This window comes from Sceloporus occidentalis, unplaced genomic scaffold (genome assembly GCF_023333645.1).
Source record: "Sceloporus occidentalis isolate IW3139 unplaced genomic scaffold, rSceOcc1.0.p SCAF_2, whole genome shotgun sequence".
NCBI lineage: Eukaryota > Metazoa > Chordata > Lepidosauria > Squamata > Phrynosomatidae > Sceloporus > Sceloporus occidentalis.
In genome coordinates, this window is record NW_028316982.1 from 110,288,206 (window position 1) to 110,309,244 (window position 21,039).

Sequence of the window (21,039 nt, forward strand, 5' to 3'; positions counted from 1 at the left end):
GGTCTCTTCCAACTCTACGATTCTATGATTCTATGATTGTATAATTTGTAGTTTGTTGTGGTGCCAGAACTCTCTAACAGAGCTAAATGTCTCACAAACCTACAGATCCCAGAATAGCACTGAATCATGGCAGTTAAAGTGGTGTCAAACTACCTTTATTCTGCAGTGTAGATGCAACCTTGATGCATTACAAAAGTTTTTTCTTATACATTTAATTATATTTTTGCATTTAACAGGCATTTTTGTCAAAATTTCATTTCCCACAAAAACATTGTTTTGTGCAAAAGAATATGTTCTATTTCATAATGAACAGTGGTTGTCATGCAAAATGTTATAATTTACATAGAAGGCAGTGCAGCAGTCCAAACAGGATGTAGCCAAGGCATGAACTTTAGAAAAGGAGATTCTGCAGAGAATTAGGATCGCAAATGTAACATACATCTGTATCATACTGGACAGCAGCCTATGCAACACCAAACCTGAAGCACATCTCAGTGTCCATATGGAGGTCTTGCATACTCAAGCATTTTTTAATTATAGTACAAGAAGCAAGTCTGCATGATAAAAGAAAGTGCATGGGCTTCTACTCATTCTTATTAAGGGTTCCACCATAAATTTCAAAGTGTGAACCCATTTGTATTTGTATTAGAACTTGTGAGTGCATTATATTATTAAATAGGGAGAGCATTGATTCTGCAAATAAGTGTTCACATATTATATATCAGTATAAAAACCCCTATATGTGACAAAATGATTTAGCAAGCTAATTTTCTTTAAAGAAAAAAAAGTATCAAAGAGCAGAGAGAGAGGCGGGAGAGAAGAATTAGTTTAATCTGGGTAAAAGATGATCCAATTATGTCAAACCAGTCACCGCTGTGGAAAAAAAAATGTGTGAGAACTCTAAAAACTCTGCTTTCCAAGATATATAGAGTGCTGATCAATAGTCTAAGGTGACCTTATGTTAGATTCTTATGTATCTAGGAGAATGATTTAAAACAGCAATTAATGAAAATTTACAAGATGCATGAATAGAGAAGCACAGCTATTCAAAACTTCTAGCAGACAAAGAGCCACAAGATAAATTAGAGATCATATAATTTTCCACATAAATTACTCCAAAATTATCCAAAATAGTTCATGGAGGACTAGTAATTGGCAATGTAATAAAACATGTCTTATTTCTTATTGCTGTTATCATCTTTTTTTGGTGGGAGGGGAGGGTGGTGATGGTTTCAGTTCCAAAATATAAAAGGCTATCCTTAAATAATGGTAACTTTTTTCAGTTTCTTTTCTATTTCAGTGATTTGCTGAAAATTCATACAGTTATAAATGAAGGCTGCTTATTCAAACAAACAAATGAATTTTTAGGTTTAGAAGGAAATAATCCAGTAGCTGTGAACTATAAATGTACACCACGAACCCTGGTGATGCAGTGGTTAAATGCCTGTACTGCAGCCACTCGCACACAAACCACAATGTTGTGAGTTCAATACCAGCAAAGGGTTCAGAGTCAACTCAGCCTGGCATCCTTCCAAGGTCGCTAAAATGAGTACCCAGTTTGTTGGGGGCAATTGGCTTACACACTGTAAACTGATTAATGAACACTTAAGTACACTGATAAGCAGTATAGCAATGTACTTGCTATTGCTAGCTACTTGTAGTCCAACACATATGCAGACACTTAAAAAAACAGTCAGAAAAACAAGACAAAGCAATCAGTAGGGACACAGAGATTGACCAAACCTAAATATCACCTTGGTAACATCAGAGCATTATTATAAATAATACTTCATGGTTTAGTTCTCAAAGGTCTACAGTCAGATTCCTCTAGAGCAACATCCGATCTACCAGACAATTGTATAATAAAGTGGCACTTCTGTATGTAAGAACTGTGCACCAGACATTTACAAATAAAGGTCTGTTACAAATATAGCAGAATGTTGCATACCTTTCAGGTTAGGCATTTATGAGCCAGTTACCCATTTTCCACATGCATGCATCATTGTTCACAATCTAATGTACAATCACAAGCATAACACCATACAGTGCGCCCAACCCCTCCGCATAAGGGGAAATCAGTGTATGCTGAAGCCCCACAGGAAGTAATAGGGCTTGCACCCGTGGCACGCGGCAGTGCACACGCACCAGGGGCATGCACCCCATTAGTTTTTCTGGGGCGCATGACGGGCTCTTCCGGCATATGCTGAAAGCCATGTATGGCACGCCCACGTAAAACACGGGTGCACTGCATGTACTATGTAGATACCACAATATATAACTCATAAAGAGGACAAAAATAAAGGGCTGGATACTAATTATTTAATACATCTCAGCTATGGATAAGTAATATTTTCCTAACAGTGGTCAAACAATGATCCCTCTCTCTTCAAGCGGCCCATAGGTAGTACTCATGAATTATAGTTAGATTCAATTAGGCAAAAGTATAGGGGACAGCTTTTTGGTCACCATTATTTCTCTGAATTACAGAGATCTTTATCTCTTTCCTGCCATTTTCAGTGCATCAGCATATCCATGATCATAACTTCCATTCTTGAGCATGAAATGCATGTAGACAGTTAGAATTAGAATAGTGAGAAATACTGATACATATACAATATATACTTGCATTGCTGCAGCCTTCATAGGCTAAAAGAAAGATTTAACATTGTTGAACAATGGAAGATAGCATCTTCAGAGATAAATTTCTTTCCACCATAAATATGGCAGTCTTGGAAAGATCACATGGTACTTTTCCATTTTAAAGTAGGGCTTAAAGATTAAGATATACACAACAGGAAGAGGAATGCATTAGAGAAACATCAGAGTCAAATGACCATTGTTAGAGACTTTGGCTTGGACATAAAAGTTTATTGTACTAACAGAAAGGTACTTATACTTGAAAGTTTCCATGGGTTTCAGCTTCATCTGAAGACTCACCCCCCATTTCAGATGATCCACAGGATCAGTTTTTGGGCAGCTACTATGGAACAGAAAAAATTAATTTCATGAAAATAGCACCATTTGTAACATTAAAAGGCCTGGAGAGTGGACATTTCCAATCAGTATCCCTTGAGAGCCATCTTAAGTCAACATTGCCTTTTCAAGAATCTTATTAATGTTATTATGTGTTCATTCTCACTTACTGTCAGAAGACTTGAGAGCCTGTTTTCAAGCAGAATGACAGGCTATGAATATTTTAAATAAACCACCGATCCTCTTAACAAATCTTTACAAGCTCCAACTTGTGCAAATGATAATACTTATTTGCCCTACAGGTCTGTGGTGAGGATTACAAAAAGGCAGAGATTATAAAGCATTCTGAACCTTGATAAAGCTATATAAATGCTACAGCCTTTTCCTACTACCAAAATAAGGACTGCCATGCTCATGATCTTCACAGCAGTGACAACAACGAATTCAAAACAAAGTGGAATGCTTTGGAGAGCTGTGTAGCTCTTCCAAGGAGAAGTAGATATCTTTCAATACAGAGCACTACTTGCTCTCTTTTGTTGTTGTTGTGTGCCTTCAAGTCATTTCTGACTTACGGTGATCCTAAGGCAAATCTATCATGCAGTTTTCTTGGCAACATTTGCTCACAGGAGACTTGTCATTGCTTTCCCCTGAGGCTGAGACCCTGTGACTTGCCCAAGGTCACCCAGTGGATTTCATGGCCGAGCTGGGAATTGAACCCTGCTCTCCAGAATCACAACCCAATGCTCAAACCAGTACACAACGCTGGCTCTCTTGTTTAGATTTTGTTTAGACTATGTTATATTGAAACCTGATCTCTGATTGGCTTGAATTGCTTTATTGTAACCTGAAACCTTTTTTGGTTGATATTGCTTTATGAAGCATTGCCTCATAGCTGTCCATGGAGTTGTATGACTTGGTGTTGTTTCCCTTGCTGGAAACTGGACTTATCCCTAGCACCCTGACCCCTCTGACTGGGATCAGAACCTGAACAAAGAAGCTAATAGGTACAACCTTCATCAAACTCATGGACCCCAATTTACCAAGCATGTATATATATTTTACTACATTTTGCCACTGCGATTATTCATTCATTTATTTATTACAAAATACATTGTTTGTTGTTGTTGTGTGCCTTCAGGTCATCTCTGACTTATGGCAACCCTATGGTGAATTTTTTTGGCAGGATTTGTTCAGAGGAGGTTTCCCATATGAAGAATTCCAATAACCACATCTCCTGGAATAATATTCCTTCTTGCATAAATACTTAATCAGGATGTACAAGTGGCTGGAATTATTTAGGAAGTTGTGTTGGGACCAAACATATGCATAACATCTTCCCCATCCAGGCATAACTGAGCATGGAACATATGGCTGCAGATCTTAATCATGGACACAAGATTTTCACATTATATACTCATGGCTTGAACATTTTTGGAGCCAATGCTACCTCAACTATATCATTATAGGGTCCAGTGTAATCTCCCAGAGTCTAGGAACCATAAGGAATATGTGGCTTAGAAAACAGAAGTGTCTTCAGACAAGCAACTTTGCCTAGACTAGAAAAGTGGTATCAGTTGTCTCAGTACCTGTAACGGACCCCCACTTAAAGATGGCAGGCGCTTGGGCTTTACTTATCCCACCGCTGCCACCAGTTATGTAACAGTTACCCTTCTTTCCTTATTGCTGCCACCAATTTTGTAATGACTACCCTCTTTTTAAGGGCTGGCGGTAGGGTCTTTTCTTTATATAGTAGCGTGGAGCTGATATGTATGACTGACAAGCTTTTATGTAAACCAAAATATAAACTTTATTAAACAGAACAGTTGGACATTTTATTCTTGAACTAAATGATATTATGTAACTTCTAGTTCAGGCACAGGTTACTTAGTTATATTTATATTCATTGACTCTACTCTAGTCACTTCACTTTTCCCAAGTATTTCTCAATTACATAGGGACTTTTCTGTCTCTCTTTAGGCAAGTCCTTCTCTTAACTCAGCCACCAAGGCAAACCATACCCCACAGGATCTCACACTCCAGCCTCTCCCTTTTCTAGAGGTCTGGCAGTGAAACGGTAGGGAGCCCTTTTCTCACTCGGACTCTACCCCTAACCGTCCTTCTCGAGCCCTGGAACCCTCCCTCTCAGGATTCCAGCCCCTAACTAACACATTCCCTCAGGAACTCCTGGACCTCAGTCCTCTCTCCCAAAGATTCTAAACCCTAACTCCTGTTCTAAACTGTCCCGGTTCCAACTGACGCCCCAACTGTCAGTTCGGCATCTTCAAAAGTTCCAGCCTACAGGCTATTGGCTGGCCCTCAGCTGCCTTCTGATTGGACAGCTGGGAGTGCTCTCCGTCACAGTACCACTGTTTGCAGGAATGATAAGAAGAGGCTTGGCTCTTTCCTCACTTATTACCCAATACATCGGCAAAGCTGGGAGAGAGGTCTTTTAAGAGCTCTTTCCTGTTACAAACTAGTTGTTTGGGCACAACTGTAAGTTTTAATGCATCGGCAACATCATTTCAGAGCTTGGAAACATTATTTTTGGAATACATATACATATACATCCAGGCCTGCATGACCAATAAGCTTATTGGCAGGGAGTTTGGCATATTGCAGTTTGTAAAGAAACATTTCCAAACTCTGGATCAATGTCAGGTGAACAGATGCCCAATTCGTCCAACTGAGAATTCCTACAAGCATTGATTGCATGAAGAGTATTTGCTCATACTTCTGTCTTTATATCTGTCCACTAAAAGTCACCATTGCTACCACCGCCAGGTGGTATACAACAAGAGTTGCATGCTCAGTTATCTGTCTCTTGATTTCCTTTCAAGTGAGGATGAAAAAAAATCCAATTTTATTCCTGCTGTCAAGAAAAATATTTCTGCTCAGTTCTCACTCAATTCAGTTCTCTTGAAGTGATTTTGAAAATTATTATGTGCTGAAATATACACTTCTTTGAATGAGAATTGTGTGTTCTTGTGAATAAATTATATCAAAAGCTGAATGTGTTTTTCATGCAAGTCTACTGCTTTATACACTATACTATATGGCTGTTTCTTAGTTCAGGGTTGTGGGTTTTTGAACCACCTTTTTGTGTAAGGTTTTTATTGTGAAAAATTGCTGGGCTTTGTGTAGAAAACAGCAAGAATGCGCAAGAAAAACATAAGTGACTGTCTAGAAGCAGTGGTTTTGGTATACACATAGCTTGAAGGTAATTTTAGACAATATTTTTAAAATATTTTTGTGCATGAAACAAAGTTTGTGTACACTGAACCATCAGAAAACAAAGATATCACTATCTGAGCGACCATGAAGAAAGTTTTGGATTCTGGTTTCAGAATTCTAGAGAAGGGAGACTCAACCTGTACTTGAAATAGTAGTTTCCATGAGGCTTTAAAAGAAGAAAAAATCTCCCAAAAGTTTTGTATAGCTTCAGGCCGGGGAATCCTAAACTAGAAGATTATGGTAGAAAACACACGGCAGAAACCATGCTGCTGATTTTTCTGACTGACCCAGTCTGCAGTGTCTCTCGTAACAGAACATGTTACAAACCTTCCTGGGCATAAAATACTGATTGAAAACACTGAAATTCTGGACCATGCCAACAACTACCAGCTCAGGATGCACAGAGAAGCCATTCAAATCCACAAACACTTGGACAATTTCAAGGTTTGGCTACCAGTCCTGAAAAATAGCAAGATGAAGACTCAGCAAATGCAAATGAGAAATCTCCCATGGTCAGGGGTTTCCCAGCAGACAATGAGCACTAATCAAGCAGACACTAATCCTCTTTTGCAGACCTTCCCACTCTGAGGCCTGCCATTAGCAACAGAACAATCCACATGCAAATCACTCCTGCCTTCCCAGATCACATAATATATTTATATCCAACTCCTTTCCAGGCAAGCATTCTCTGAAAATGTCAGCCACAGATGCTGGCAAAATGTCAGGAATAAACTCTTCTAGAACATTGCCACAAAGCCCAAAAAACCCACAAAAAACTATGGATGCTGGCCTTGAAAGCCTTCGACTTCACAGCCTAGCAGAGCTTTATAACCAAAACTAAAGGCCTTTACAAATGCAAGAAATGAAGTACAGTAGCCAAGTACCAGTTCAAGGTCCAATAGAGAAGGGTCAAACAATCCAAGGGCCTAAGGTTCCAGAAAGGCAGGATTAGCAAGGTAGTTCCGAGGTCCAAAGGGTCCAGATCAGTCAGTAGTTCAAGAGGCAAGATCTCAGGCTACAAAGTCCAAGGGAGTCAGAGAAACATGCTTTCACCAGGAAAATCAGATAATCTCTGACAAAGGAGCTCAGTGACCTGCACCTGTTCACATTACCCAGTTCCTAATCACAGGTACTTCCCGATTGATGAGTGTTTCTCATAAAGCCTCCTGGACCAGCAGAGGCATGCCTTTTCAGACCTTCACTGGCTAAAGGTAGGCACCTCATTGTCCTGCTCGCCCACATCTTCTGTGCCTTGACTCTCTGCTGGTGGGAGGCTGGGCTGCTGAGCTTCCTGACACAGTACAGGCTCTGCTTGAGCTGGCAGAGTAGAGCTAGGACCCGGCTCAGCTTCAGCTTTCCCCTCCACCTGGGGCTCAAACTCAGCCCCCTCATCTTCTGAAGAAAGGGGGGGGGAAGGTTAAACTAACTGTTCTTTCTAGTCTGTAAATATATTACCTCTGGATTACAGATTATAGAATCATAGAATCAGAATTGGAAGAGACCACAAGGGCCATTCAGTCCAACCCCCTGCCATGCAAGAACTCTCAATCAAAGCATACCCAACAGATGGCCATCCAGCCTCTGTTTAAAGACCTCCAATGAGGGAGACTCCACTAATCTCTGAGGAAGTGTGTTCCACTGTCAAACAGCCCTTACTGTCAGGAAGTTCCTCTGTGGGAAATGCAGAAGCATAACAAAAAAAGATATAAAGTTTCAGTTGTGAATGTATACTCCAAAGAATCCATGTTGTAAAGCTGAAATATTCTGTCATTCAAGAGAGAATGAATGAGTTCCAAAAGCAAGGACGATTACTCCCAAGAGAAAAGCTGTTTCATAAAATCTGGCTCCAATTGCTTCCAAAGGTTCTGGATGAATGACCTGTGATGAAGCCTCTTCATCAGCTCCCTTCCCAACACACAACATGAGGAAGCACACAACCAATCACCACTTTGCCATTTTTCACTTGTACTTTCAGTGACGTTCATGTGCCACAAAGAAAGGCTTTCTGAAGGCATATCGATGATCATAAAAAAGCCCAAAGGTTACAGAGAAGCATAGCCACTGAACCGCCAAAGAGGTCATATTTAGGTGCTGATTGTGGTCCACAATGTTTCAACACTATGGATGCATATCTTCAACTATTTAATCCTTGCATGCAAGGATCAATTACTCCCACAGTTTTCTCCCTCCTCCAGGAAAGAACAAATATTTCTGTACACTTTTCCCGACCATAGTCACCTCCTGACGAGTTCTGAGAAGTTATTCTGCATAGAAATACACAATGATTTTCCATGAAATTCTAGGGAGATTGTGCAACTCCCTCATTTTTTGTGTCTGGGAAAATGTTTTTGTGCAAAAAGAGAATCTTGCAATATTTGTACAGTGGGCCCTTGTTATCCACTGGGGTTTAGTTCCAGGACCTCCCATGGATACCAAAATCTGTGGATGCTTAAATCCCATTAAATATGACATAATAAATTGGTATCCCTTATATTAAAGGGCAAAATCAAGGTTTGCCTATGGAAATTGGTATATTTTTCATGTATTTTCAAACCATGAATGCTTGAAATCCGTGGATAAAAAATCTGGATAAGGATGGCTGACTGTATAGGACAAATGATTGTTTCCAACATATGTAGATTGGAGGGGGTGTTAACATGTGTTTTGTGAAACAACAACAACAAAATCATACCAATTTTGCACAAACACATTGCTTCTAAAAATATAGTTTTATATGCCTGTTGCACAAAGACAGTATTTTCAAATAAAACACTTAGTTTTTTGTATAAAAGACATGACTTTCATATTAAAAAAAATGTTTTTTCCTCCCTCCATACCCCTTCCCATTTTTGGCAAAAAAAAGTCCACTGGAATTGATGCAGAGAATGATCTCTTGAAACATTTTGGCATGTGCAAGTACTGACAGTAACTGTGCAAAATTCTTGCCTTTGTATTATTCTTCCTAATCAGGTTTCCCAAGTGTTGAGAAACCAGTTTTTCATCCCAGAACAAAAAAAAAAGTGAATATTATTTCCATCCTTATTCAACAGCACATACCTTCTTTTTAATTTTTATTAGATTTTTTAAAATAAGTTTTAAAAGAAATGGGGGGGGGGAGAAAAAATGAGGGGAAGGGGGAATGCACAGTATATGAGTGTGGGTTAAGTATTCATATAAGCTGACTGTATTTTCAAAAACATATTTTCTTGAATTTGACATCTAACAAAACACCATTAATGGGTAGCTAAAGCAGTGATGTTTTCTTACCACTGAACAATAGAGAGTGTTTATCCTTCCAGCTTTGAAGTATAAGTCTTTTGGGAACAGTAAGAGCATGCAGGATCTCAGGGATATAATTTAAAAGAAAACATGTTCTATAAACATCAATATTTTTCCAGTACAAAACTGTTATGTTATAATACATGCAGCCAGAAAAGGTTAATCATTGAACATGACCACATCATATGACATGGCACACCACACGTTTTCAATACAATTTACATCCCTGCAAGATTGCAATGTGCCATGACAACTATTTAGTTCCTGAGATGATCAGATGGGGGGGGGGGAGCCCAGAGTAAAAGACATACTCCTGGCAAAGTAGCACAATCATTTTCAGATTTTAGTGTGATCACAAGAAGTCCCATGAAGGGTTTGCTGATGGAGCATTGCTGGTTCATCATGGATTAAGTCATGAATAAGTCCAATACCATCTGAAAATCTTCAGTGTGATCACACTACTTTGCTAGGAGTATGCCCCCCCCCCCAATTTTCCCCATCTGATAATCTCCTAAGAAACTCAGTGACAAGACCAGGATGTTCAGACATCCCCCCCCCCAACTTCTTTTACCTTTCTGGCAGGTAATATCAGAAGCCCCCCAGCAGCTCTATCTGTCATGGAAACAAGGTACCTGGCCACATGGATGCAACCAGGCACCTTATTTCCACATCAGGTGGGGCAACTAGGAGGCTTCTAAGATGGATCACATATTGGAAAGGTAAGAAACAGCCCCAGGTATTGGGTCAGTGTAGGAACAGATGTGTGAACACCCATTCATCCCCGTGCCTATCCAGGGACTAACCCAGGTGAGCTGCCAATGCTATCTTGTCCTGTCTGCTCAGGCCCATATAGTACCCCAAAGATACAAATAGTTTGTACTGGGTGCAGAAGGAGATGGACAGCCAAGTATCTATAAGGGTTTAAGAAGTAGGATCACATGGTCTGGACAAGGGAAGACATGAATGATTTGGGAAGCAATGTTTTAGCCATTTTTAGGTTTGCTGAGCCTTACAACAAAAGTCAAATGACAGTGATGAGTAATGAGAGCTGGAGACCTTGGAAAGCAACTGTATCCTGGCTAAAACATTCTGCAGAAGTAACAACCCCATTCCAATAAACAAACAAGCAGTCTCATTTGCAAATCAATATCAATGAGTGGTGAGAGGAAGGGGTGGTTGTTGCAACACAAAAGTGCATCCCACTAGTTCGTTGATTTATTTGTTCACCCACTACTACTGACAGTGCTCATAGCTTCAGTGATGTGGTAAACAGATGGGACATAAGTGTTCACTTCTAATTACAATCTCGGAACAGAAGCTTCAGTAGTTCCAGAAGATTTGTTTTGCTCTGCCTTGACAAATTTTTGGTCAAGGAGAATGAAATTGGCAATAGTTTCATCCACACGCAGAACACCTTGGTGTAATAATGTTTTCACTGGGCCATTTCCTCCCTGTCAAGATTTATATACACACTCTTATTTAATTCTAATTTTAGGTTTGCAATTGTAGGAACACTAACGTAATTCATTAAATGTCTATACAGTAGAATTTTAATCCATATTCCCTCCACGCCCTTGAGGAATTCAATTAATGCAAAATTTAACTCCACAGTATTGAGTAAGGAGGAAAAACATAAATTCACCTTGTTATGAAAGGATGTTTCATTTGTCAAAGTCCTATAAGGTAACCTGCAGACAGTAGCATGCCCCAGCAAATCTTGTGTTAACAAGAAGAAAGGAGATAGGTCTATGAAGTCACATCTAATAACTTTCCAGTCTATTAAAGTTCCCAGTTTTTACTGTGACTGCTATTGTGCATGCTAATTTCTGGATAGTTTTTGGTGCCATGACAATCTCAGTAAAGAAACATCAGGGACCCTTGGACCTCATAGAACCTAGTCTATTGAGCTACTCAAAATAGTGTGTACTCGGCAGGCAGAACACATAGTGTACATTGTCCCCTGTGATTTATAAGCCATAAGAAGCCTTTACACTTTTTAGGCAGGGTATAAACACTAGGCGTATGACCTTGTACCCAATGCATAGTCAGAAAATTAATATGTTCTGCTCCTTATATATTTTTCAAAGTAACAGTTTCTAGGTCATGTTCAGACACTAGTTTAAGCATGAGCCCTGAGGTCGCCCTTAGTGTACACTTCAGATATGGATATTTCAGCCACCTACACACTCTGTCCTGCTCAGACACACACACTGGATCCGGTTTTCATTTCTTGCCATTTTATGCCTAGAAGACTATTCATCCAAATACATTTGGATACATATCTCATGAGAAGCAAGAAGGAGTGCCTGAAAAATAATAATAGCGCACAAAATAAAATATGGTAAAATGTATCACATTTTAAATGTTCAAAATAATTTGCCTAAATTATCTCAATAATTCTTATTTATTTATTATTCATTACAAATATTTTATACCATCCTTCATTTTACAATATCAAGATGGTATTGATATACAATACAATAACATAAAAGCACCAGCGAAAATAATACTGACATCTCACATCAATCAGATTCTTAAAAACCTCATGTTTAAATGCTAAGGACAGGCAAACTGGCAGGTTGCAACCTGCTTGTAGATCGATATAATGATAGTGTCATGATAGAATGCTAAAACGATACAATGCCCTCAGTGCAAGAACATTATAGAAACACAGTGTCACAATAGACAAAGCTCTCTATTTTGTTGTCGTGTAATATATATACACTCCCAATCACAGAAAACCCTATGACAGGTTTTCCTTTGAATCACCGTAAGTAGGAAACAACTTGGAGGCACCCAACAACAAATAAACCAATGGTACTTGAAGAAGAACCTCCAATGATAATTTTAAAACATGGGTAAGATCTTATAGGGAACTGCATTATTTCTGTTTAGAGTTTTAAATAGAAGTACCAAATTATTATTATTATTATGCTTATCCCACACTGCATCTGGATGATGATTAGCTATGGGCAATATTTTAAATAGGTGGGCACTTTTGTCATGATTTGGAACCCACACAAGTCCAGGCCCCTGAGAGAGGGTACAAAAAGCAAAAGAACATGGGAGAATCTTCAAGGGAAGTGCGGCTCACCAGCAAGGATTACACTGCAGCCAATCTGAATCACACACAGTCAAGCAAGCAATCCAAATGACAGTTCCAAAAGGGAGATCCAGGAATGTTGCATCCACCAGATAGGTTGGTTGTGAGCAACATGTTACCTATGGGAGGTGCCAGAATTTTTGGTCTATTGTAAGCACAACAACTGTTCCCTGATTAATGAGCATTTGGTTCTTAAACATACCAACCTCCATAGTCCTTCCTTTACTCTCCTTCGATTGGCTAGGGAAGGTGCTGTTAATTCTGTTTCATGCTGTTCAAACACTGCCATGCCTTCTTGGCCCTCTGCCTTGCTAGTGTGGCATACACACACTCTCTCTCTCTTGCCACTTTGGCCCATCTTGCCCCCTCTGTCTCTATTACGTTTATCGCATAGGCCCTAGAACGGGCCCGTCGTGTTACAAAGAGGGGCTTGATGGGAACCGGATGGGACAAAGAACACATCTTACCGCACAAGAGAATGCTGCCGCTGCTGCCAGACATTCCCATCACATTCCACATCTGACCCAGAGGAGGTGATTTTTCAGAATGCTTTTGAATAGTGAAGATGTATTCTTCGTTCCTTCTGGTTCCCATCTGAATATGAGGTCTGGGGGTATGGCACAACAACTTTGCAGGTAGCAGGGTGAAAAAAAAAGAAGAACTTTAATGTACAACTTGGTACATCTTTGGTGAAAGGCAGGGCTCTGAAAGTGCCTTGTTAGGTCTTATGACCCAGAAGAAGGGAAGGAAGCTACCCTTGAGGTGGGCCTGTGGGTTTTGCTCTCACATTAAGTCCTATGACTTTTGGGGGGTGCCTTGGGTCTGTCTTCCAGTAGATGACTAGCTAGGGTGCAACTACGATTGGATTGCTCTCAGGGCTCAAGTGTTTTTCCAGGGGAAGGCTGAGGAGGTAGTCAAAAGTGTTACCTGGCCTGCTCTCTCCACTCACTCCTTTCCAGGTTTAACACAGCTTAAAATCATTTTTATTCAAATAAAGTGGCCCTTGTTTAACCAATTCTCAGTGTTTGGTCTTATTATTCCATGGTGGATCAGCAATGTATGTATTATAACTTCATCTGCTTATGCCAGTTATAGTTCTGGCCACATCATTCTGCATTACCAGAAGGTTCTCATTTGTCCTCAAATACATCAACCATCTATAACTTATCTGGGAAGTGACCTATATAACTTGTCTACCATGACTGGGAAGAACCACTGTATATTCTTGTCTGGAAACCATCGTTACTACCAAACCAAGCTGAAATGGTAAAATAATTAAAAATAAATAAATAAAAATGGTAAAAATCATTCTCAGCCAGTGAACCCAATGAGGTTTCAATTGACAATGGTGGATCAAGAAGTACACCCAAAGTGATGCACCTGCTATTTCAGGGAAAATGAAACCCTGCTTGGAACAGACTATACACATTATTCCCAGACAAGAAAATCACGTGCCTACATAGTGTCTATGTAGTAAGCTTCCAGCCTCAAACTACTGGTCTTCATCCAGCCTATTGCCCAATCTATACACTGCTTCAGAACCTGCACAATCTAATATGATTGAGATGACACAGGCAAATAAAGCTGTTCCATCAGAATACTACAGAAACCTTAGTCTAATTTCTTATATGACCTTATCTCGTAGCTTTATAAACAATTTAATAAAAAAAGAAGAAAAACATTTAATTTAATAGGACAAGACATTACAGTTTTGGTAATAACCAATGCTACTTTTTGAAGCAAATTTTGTCATCCTCACTACCCACTAATATTTCCATTTCTCATTATTTAATCCAAACTCTCTGATTCTGCTACAGGCAGAAAAAAGAAACAAAAATGATTCCCACAATGTCTTCAGAAATAAATCCCATTCATATGATGTTCAGAGGAAAGCATCCAAGCCAGACGACTAAGAACATTTACATATATTTATTAATTTCATGTGGTATTTAAAGTCGAAAAAGTAGGTACTCGTTGTGAAGAACTGGGGCCCTCCTGGTGTGTTCTAGCTATAGGAAATGCATAGGGGTTTTATCTTGCGCCTCACAGCAACTACCTTTAAAAGCCTCGGAAGATTTGTTGAACAATAGCATCAAAAAAGTAGGCATAAATAACATGTGTCGGAAAATACAATTCCTAATTTATGTAAAACTGAGTCAGGATTATAAATAATCTATATTTTAAAGAGATTATTGCCAAATTCTTTCTTCAGAGCATAACATCCAGACTCACATCAATAGTTTACTTACACTATTAGCAAGTAGTGGTCTGCTTTCACTTTAAAATAAGTGAATATTTGTTATAAACATTGAAAGGTATGTATCACTAAAATAGTATATCCCTTGCATTTAGATACTACACTGCTATGCAGCCAGAATTTATCTTAACATATCATATTTTCACAATACCATTACTCCCTATTTCACAGAGACAAAAACATTTTCAGTCTCCTGCTTCTAGGTGCTCACAGGTTGCTGAGAGTAAGCACAGTAAGCATTTTCTTGTTGTTGTTGTAGTATGTTTTTTAAAATCCCAAACAAAAAAGTAAGATAACCACAACCACAGATAAATAGACTGAACAAAATTTCAAGCTTCCTAATGGCTGTAAACCCTTGTGAAAAAAATGCATTTAAAACCTGTGATTTGCCCAAGTTCAGGACCTAAAGACTTCCCTTGTTGAACTACAATGCCCAGACTCCCCTGGCTAGAATTTAGTCCAGACAATAACTATCCCAATCGTTGTGTGAGACTTATAATTAAGCCAACTTCCATGATTAGTTATAAATATAAAATGTTCTAATCTTATTAGAACAACAACTCAGCACAGAATGTAATAAGGAGTAGGGCAATTCAAAACAACATGATTTGAATTTTGATAATGAAGTTTGGACAAGCCACTCCTCCTCCAATCCATTTCCCTTTGCAATATAATGTTATCAATAATGCCTTATATTTTATTGTTGTTGTATTGAGATCATGTATAGGAATACATTAGAGCCATATGTAAATTCTAAATATAATTATAGTTATTTTTTCTTATGCATCTTTAAGAAGGACATGGATTGTAATCTTTATATAAGTAATATTTAAAAATCGGTGATCATATTCTGAAAAGTGATAGGAAAGAAATGTTGACATTCCTACCTTGTTCCATAAGAAAATTGGAATTACAATGTGAGAGGTTGCTTTCTGGAGTTATGAAATCCACTCTAGTGAGTCATCTCAGCTGGTAAATGTTTAAGGCTGTTTCTATAGTTGCATGTAGCTAGCAGCCTTTCACAAATAAAGACCACCAAAGAATTAATAGCTCTTGTCCTGGCCTAGCATTCTGTTTCACCTGCCTGAATTCTGTTCTTTCTTACTCTGCTCTTTCATTTATACATATTCAATATAAAGTTTCCAAGAACACTTGAAAGTTCTTTTTAGAACTTGCATCAAATGTTATCTATGCAGGCATACAACCTGTAATGGAGGCTGTATTTCCTGATGTATGTTGTCCTAAATCAGGAATGGGAATCAAACAGTCTTCCAGATATCATTGGACTACAGTTTGTCCTAGGCATTTCCAGTATAAACAATAGTGAGAAATTATGGAAGTTGAAATATAACAATCTCCGAAGGATAGGGTGATTCTCAATCCTGTCTAAATTCAACTGCTAGTTCCAAGTAGAGTAGCTTCCACTATGGGGTATTTAACAAATCTAGAAGCATCTAAACATTGGTGGGCCTTTACTCTAGAACAACATCATGCTCTCCCCCAGCTACCCTTCAAGGCTAAGATAGGACAATCTCGTCCTGTGAATCTGGTCCTATAGAAACAATAGAGCATGTTTTACTCCAGTGTTTGTACTATAGAGACATCCATATTATTCTCACTTCACCTTTACTTTATAAACATTCTGGATGAACAGGACAATTTTATACTTCCTATTCTTTCAGACATTAATCCTGATATAACATATAATGTTGCTAGGTTCTGTGCAGCAGCACTTAAAATTTGTGAGACAATGACTGATATCACAATCCAAACCTAATGAATCTTGCTCTGTAAACAGTAAGTTAGGGTGTTTCACATACAATTTTAATGTCTCTAAATGTTTTTCCACACTCTTTGTATATTTTAAGCAGATGTATATTTTATTTTGATGTTTTTAATTGAATGTGTCCCACTCCCTTGTGCCGGTCTATGACTGTAATAAAGATTTATTCCATTCTATTTCATTCTAAGTAGAGTAGACAATCTGAATCAATGGGATTCGTGTACGTGTTGACTTTTCATTTGATAATTGGTTCTCTGATTGGGACTGAGAATGCTGTTTATGTTAGCTTAATGGGCTCTATTTAACTAGGAGGGGAAAATGACACACCATTTTCTATCATGATATGGCTGATAGGTAAACACGCCATACTAGAGATCAGAAATCAATTAGCTGAAATGAGTTAATTACATATTATGCTGTTGCAATCCAGGGCATTTTTGTTAGGGAGAGGTATCTCAATGACATACGTGACTTAGACCTCACATGTGCCATTGAGATACCCCTAACCACCATCTCATTTCCTTCTCACCGTACCTTGTGCCAGTGTCACTGGATGGAAACATAGAAACAAACAAAAATGTATATAATACTTTGAAAAGCCAATTACGTGTAATGTCCCAATTTTAAGATTTTGTAATTAACACTAAAATAGATCGACAGTGAAAAGCTATATTATATTTACAATATATATATATATTTAAAAATGAACTCCTCTTCCTTTTTTTTCTTATTTTCTTCAGAGATGGGATTATCAAAAGACATTCTCTTAGACTATCCTAATTCATAGACAGAACATATGAAGGTAAGATATCTTGACTGCAGCATTGTGAACCAACACATTGTTTAAAATAAACACTAATTATTTTTGGAGCATGATATTTTCCCTTCATAAAAAAGGTCAAAAGTTATGATAATATTTGGAAAAGCTTCAGCTAGGCCTTTATGGCAAATGATCATCAAGCCCCTGTGGGAAGTTTTCTTCAATCCATCAGATATGTCTTAGTATCAAAGGAATTAATAAAATGATTTCCTTTGAAGGCCAGGGAAAGTGGTTGATCATTTGGGTAAGCTCTTTTTTTCCTCTTTCACATAACATCAAGGCCTGTTTTTTGTATAATTTTGTCGGCATGGCTGAAGGGCTAGATACTTCAATTGCTTTCATTTTCTTTAGCAAAATAATTTCTTGTAACATAACATTTTTCACTCTTTGTATTGAATGGCAATAACATAATCATAGAATCATAGAGTTGGAAGAGACCACAAGGGCCATCCAGTCCAACCCCCTGCCATGCAAGAAATCTCAATCAAAGCATCCCTGACAGATGGCCATCCAGCCTCTGTTTAAATACCTCCAAAGAATGAGACTCCACCACACTCCAAGGGAGTATGTTCCACTGTCAAACAACCTTTACTGTCAGGAAGTTCCTCCTAATGTTGAGGTGGAATCTCTTTTCCTGTAGCTTGCATCCATTGTTCCATGTTGTCTCTGGAGCAGCAGAAAGCAAGCTTGTTCCACCCTCAATGTGACACCCCTTCAAATACTTAAACAGGACTATCATAGCACCTTTTAACTGTCTCTTCTCCAGGCTAAACATACCCAGCTCCCTAAGTCTTTCCTCACAAGGTATGCTTTCCATACACTTCATCATTTTGGTCACCCACCTATGGACAAACTCCAACTTGTCAACATCCTTTTTGAATTGTGGTGCCCAGAACTGGTCACAGTATTCCACTTAAAAAGGTTATACCCCTTTATTATTACATTCCACTCATGAGACTTATCCCACCAGGTGTCAGTGATGCTTATTATATCATATTTGCTTTGTTGTGCTAAGAGTTCAAGTTCATCTTGTTTATTTCCCATGCTCTGTGCATTAGTGTAGAGACATCTAAGACCATGTGTCCCCTTTACTTGCTGCCTGTGTAAAGTCTTTTGCCTCTCTGTTATTAAGGTTTCCAAAATACATTCATTCTAGATGATAAGAGTTTGTGTGGCATCTTTTCTGAAGGGCCATTTTGTCTGTGACATGTTTTCCATGGTGATCTCTAGGATGTGTGTGTGCTTTTGACCAATGAGCAATATTGTCTTGAAGTATTTACTATCTGTGGATACATCCTGAAAATAAATTATATAGAGCATCAAGAATGTAAACACTTTAACTGCATAATGACTATGTTCAGTGTTGTTGTTTTTTGACCCAGTAGGATCAGGCGATTAGCCGCACAAGGCAAAAACACAGCATACTTTTTAAAGTGAGCTGTCAGGCCCTGATACTGACCAATCATATTCCTAGAGTTATCATATGTCTAAAATGAGGTTACTAACACACATCGGAGAAGTGCTAATGATAATTCACATAGGTTTTCTAAAGTGTGACTGTCAAGGGGGTACAAAGCAATTTTTGTCAATGGGTATAAAAATGGTTCCTTCACTTCTGCATTCAAGCAGTACTACAAAGCAATTCATAGCTAATATGTAAGAGAAATATCTAGTACAACATTAACAAAAATGGAAAATTACTTTGCATCTTTAATCATCTGCTATGGCTTTTATACAATCTTCATTCACCACTAAATCAACCAGTTCGTTGCATATCTGTGACGGAATGCTATGGAACCCTTGCCTTCATTTCTATGGGTTTTTTTCAAGTACCGCTTGCAAAAAGTACCTGGCAATAATTCTGAAGATTCCAATGCAATTGTGGGCTGTTCCCAAGGTCTGCTTGCCACCACAGAATAGAAGTCCCATTTTTGCAAGAAAGACTACCACAGTAACATTACACGTCAGTGATTCTTTTGATTTCTTCAAACAACTGGTTTTGAAAATGTTCCTCTACTGTGTTTGTTTGATTCTTCCTTAAAGGTCAGGTTATATTAAATTCTGTTGGAGAATGATGGTTTCATAAGCTTTCATTTTTTCTTCTTCACCTTTTAATCACAGTTTGAGAAATCCCCACCCCGCTATGGCAGTTTTCACTTTCCCAGATGTGTATGGAGAAAACTGCCAGTGAAACAGAGAAACGTTTCCTTTTAATAATGGCATTTCCAATAATTTTTATCCTCTCTATTTACGAGTTGGGATTTATTCTGCATAAAAATCATGTGTGGTTGTTATATACCTAAAACAACTTATTCTATGCAGGAAATATTTCCTGTGCAGAAATTAATATTTATCTACAAAAGTACTATTTTCTGTGCAGAAAAGAAAATGTCTGCAGAAATATTATAAATAGAGAAGATGCTGTTTTCTGTGAAGGAAATGCTGTTTCTGCGCACGCCAACCACTTGCAAATTTTGTGTAGCTTAAGCCCCAAAATAGGAAGATTCTTATCAGTCCAAATTTCTTCTTGGGGTTTCTCAACATTTGGGGGAAAGATTTTCAACCATTTTTCTTTCTTTCTTTCTTTCTTTTTAAAAAAATATTCTTACCATCCCTAGTCTGTTTCCTGCTTATGTTGCTGTGAAAAAGAAAATGGTACTCCTATCAGTAAGATTTGTTTTGTGTTTTTTTTCCCCATTAGGTTTATGGAGATCAATTTAGAAGGATACTGAAATGAAAAAGCTGGTAACAATAAAGAAACACCACTGCTGATGCAGAGGCTTGCGGCAGTTGCCCTCTCTGCTGCAACATTTAAAAATGTCTGAATATGTACATTAAACATCATAATCTGTGAGATGTCATAGCAATAGTTCTATAATGGCTGTAGGGACATCAGGAGGGATGCCTTCTAGATGCATAAGAAAGAAATGGTATAAAAGGCTTTTTCACAGGAAGCACAGTTACATAATCTCATTGAACTAAGGACTCATTTATTTATATACCATCTTTCCCTGGGGTGATAATCTGCACGGGTGCATGGGCCGTCAAAGATGGAAAACTATTATATTATATTGTATTATCATTGCTTGTCTACTAAAACCTTGCAGTTCCTTATGAATAAAGGATGCACATCTGAGAAACATCCGTTGCTGAGAGATCAAGCAATGTACATGTATCTATAACAATCTTTTATCAAGGAAGTATTATTTGGTTTATTTAAAAATCCCAACACAACAGGAATGAGGGCTGCGAGTTGATCAAGAGTGACTTAATTTAAAACAACAGCAGCACTTTCCAAAAACAACCTATTGGCTTTAAATATTACGTGTTTCAAATACCTCGAACAGCACATAACAGGGTTCCCAATGGGGAACTTCTAGGTTTGCATGGAGTTTTACTACTGTGTGCCTTCAAGTCATATCTGACTTACGGTGACTCTAAGGCAAGCCTATCGCTGGGTTTTCATGGCAAGATTTGTTCCAGAAGGGTTTGCCTCTGAGGCTGAAAGAGTGGGATTTTCCCAAGGATCATCCAGAGGGTTTCTACAGGTGAGCAGGAATTTGAACCCCAGTCTTTAGAGTCATAGTCCAATG

General features: G+C 38.4%; 1 protein-coding gene and 1 long non-coding RNA gene across 6 annotated transcripts in view; one reads left to right on the top strand and one right to left on the bottom strand.

Annotated features, from left to right (window-relative positions):
* Positions 1 to 21,039, bottom strand: part of GRID1 (glutamate ionotropic receptor delta type subunit 1) — an 859,069-nt gene that overhangs the window by 319,481 nt on the left and 518,549 nt on the right. The gene's annotated exons all lie outside the window — the stretch shown is intronic.
* LOC149318857 (uncharacterized) lies at positions 5,359 to 20,293 on the top strand. The gene is made up of 3 exons (XR_016279831.1): positions 5,359 to 5,466; positions 17,367 to 17,428; positions 20,148 to 20,293. It is a non-coding gene; the product is annotated as an uncharacterized LOC149318857 (long non-coding RNA).